The sequence below is a fragment of the Prosopis cineraria genome, unplaced genomic scaffold (genome assembly GCF_029017545.1).
Source record: "Prosopis cineraria cultivar Desert tree isolate PC_DT_omini unplaced genomic scaffold, ASM2901754v1 PC8, whole genome shotgun sequence".
In the NCBI taxonomy this organism is placed as follows: Eukaryota; Viridiplantae; Streptophyta; class Magnoliopsida; order Fabales; family Fabaceae; genus Prosopis; species Prosopis cineraria.
The window spans coordinates 25,675,781-25,678,689 of NW_026555339.1; the positions used below are offsets into that span (position 1 = coordinate 25,675,781).

The 2,909-nt window shown below is 31.9% G+C and overlaps 1 long non-coding RNA gene across 1 annotated transcript; it reads left to right on the forward strand.

Annotated features, from left to right (window-relative positions):
• The first annotated feature begins 285 nt into the window (after nt 1-285).
• Nucleotides 286-2,648, forward strand: LOC129318811 (uncharacterized). The gene is made up of 2 exons (XR_008595316.1): nt 286-505; nt 608-2,648. It is a non-coding gene; the product is annotated as an uncharacterized LOC129318811 (long non-coding RNA).
• The last annotated feature ends 261 nt before the right edge of the window (nt 2,649-2,909 follow it).

Genomic DNA, 2,909 nt, shown 5'->3' on the forward strand with positions numbered 1-2,909 from the left:
ACAAGGGTCCATCTCAGCCTATAAATGTCAGAAAATATATATAAAAAAAGACATTGGAATTAGCGTATAATATATAGCCAAAAGGATACGACAATACTCCCTCATTAATTATTGTTTTTTTATTTGATGAATGTAATAACTAATAACCAAGAATTAAAAAAAAAAATCGGGGGTTCATTTTATAATTTCAGCTTTACAAAATTACCAATATACCCTTCCCTTCATCAGATTTATATTTTTCTCTTTCCCTTCTCCTTATCCAGTCCCGATTTCGCGCAGAGAGAGAGAGAGAGAGAGAGAGAGAGAGAAATCTGGAGTGCCATCACCGACTTCCCTTTCTCATTCATTCCTCGTCTCGCCGGCGTTAGTGGTAGTTGTTGCCACCTTGCCAGCAGGTTCTTCATCGTTTCTGTCTCTGGTGGGCTTCGTCGCTCCTTGTGCTGGCTTGCCATTCTTGTGTGGGTTTGAGTAGTGGGTGGAATGAGAGCTGAATCGCTGATCTAAGGTATTTCTTGCGGATCTGTTGCTTCTTGGTCTAGTTTGATTAGTTCAGTTCTTCTTCCTCTTGCGTGGGTTACGTTTGAATCTCTCCCCTGTTTCGCTGTAGGTTCTGTCTCCTTCGTTGCCTCTGCTATTATTGGTGATTGAGGTGAGAATCTTAAGGATTCCTTCTTGGTGAACCTGTGCGAGAGAGAGAGAGTTGATTGATGACTGAAATTATAAAATTTGTGTGTGTGTTTTGTTGCTGTCCATGACCGAAGGAAAAAAAAAAAGAAATAAAATAAATATGCATTAGTATCAAAAAATGATGGTGATACATATGGGTCATAATTTTAGAGTTAAATTAATTTTGTTGATTTGGTTGATGTTAAAAAATTTATTAAGGTGAAATCGAAAGAGACAAGCTTAGATATATTGTTGGTGTCTATGAGATGCCATTGAAGGGCTTGTATGAGTAAATAAAATTTAACTTTTAAATAGTGATGGAAATTATTAGTTTAGGAATTCACCTGTAGATCTATAAAAGAATTTAATTATGGGCTTGCATGCAGTTATTTATATATTTGGAGTTTGTTTGATTTTTGATAAATTGTTGAAGGTTTTAAATTGAAGAAGTAGAAGTAATGCACCTAAGGTAAGTGGTGCAAAGATTGGGAGAAAACTTCTATTTTAAGAAAATAGAATGGCATGGCTAAAGTTTTATGAAGGAAGTTAGAGAAATGAATGATAATGCTTGAACTAACTTTAAATTATAAATTTGGTTTTGAATTTTAGATGGTGGTTGATAGAGATTGTGTTATAAATTAAAAAGTTATTAAAATTGTATATATTTATATTTTATAGGGTGTGTGGAAAAACAAGACTCTGACAATAATTAAAAGAAAAATACTTTCGAGAATTTAAAACTCCAACGTGTAAGTGAATAGCATTCCCTTTAATTTATTTTTATTAGTATTTTTATTTTAATAGATTTTCATTGAGATATTTTATTCTTGTGAGTTACATTAGTTTTGAAACTTTGAAATATCAATGCAGGATGGTTAAAGGATGATATATGCATTTATTTCCTTAAGGAATATGTTTCAAAGATTTATGAAATTAGTTGGTTTATTAAACTCTTGAAATCCTTGATTGTTTAGATAATGCAAGCTTGTATATTATTTTATGAAAGACTATTTTTAACAAGTTTTAAATTGAAATTTAAAATGATTCATGCGAGTTTGGTATTGAAAACGCAGATTGTATTTCAGAAATAGTTATTCTTCTTGCATGTTTGAAACGTGATTTTTGAGAGGACTCTAAACAGAACACTGCTGCTAACGGCAGTTCCGTTTGCCTGTAGCGCACTGTGGTTAAACACTAGTTAGTTTGGTTCGTGAGTTGTGTTCTCACGTTTGGTATTCGTGGGCTTTGTACCCACATTTGATTTCGTGGCCTGAGCCGTGTTTGGTTATTTACCTTCGTGGACTGTGTGTCCACGTTTGTTTCGTAGCTTCAGCTGCGTTTGGTTACTTACCCTTATAGACTAGGTGTCCATGTTTGTTTTTATGGTATAAGCTGCGCTTGGTTATTTACTTTCGTGGACTGTGTGTCCACGTTTGTAATCTGTTCTGTTGAGTTCTCAAAATTTTAAATGTTGATTAATGTGTTTTTGAATTTTACATGATTTTCGCTAGCAATTTTACCACTTTGAGTTATATGTGAGTAAATCATTTTCTTTAAGCATGATAACATAAATTATTTTTAACTTACTTATATTTTACAATTATGGTTATGACTTACAAGTTTATATATTTTTTTGGAATTATTTTTAATTAGTTGAAACCATTATTAGAGTTTGTTGATTTAAATTTTAAGAATTTTACCATGGGAATGCTATTTACTGGAAAACTTATTTTGGTCTCAGATTTGTTAGTTGACGTTGATCCCCCTTGACCTTTGAAGGGCAAATTAGCTACAGTGGGTGAAAATTTTTGAGTGGTATTGTTACTTTTAATGTAAATATATAAATTGTATGTCTTTTTGGTTTAAAAGAAAGAGTAGATGCTCCACATAGATTGTTGATAGACTTTATTTTGGTTTGTACATTGGTTGCTAGCTGAAAGGAGCTATGCTCCTGATTTATACCATTATTTGTAAAAATTTCTGTTGTAGAATTTTTGGGAGATCTTAATTATAGGAAAGATTCTGCCGAAATTTCTACAAAAATGTTGACACTTTCTCATGACAATTAGCTTAAAAAAATAAAATATATATATATATATATGTATGTATTATTTTAATTCTCATGTAATTTGATTAATTTTCTTTCTTTTCTTTTATAAAACGGAATAAATTTTCATTCTGCCAAGCCACACTCAACTGCACTACTCTTCAAAGCTCCGTAGACTGATATGCATATTTATACT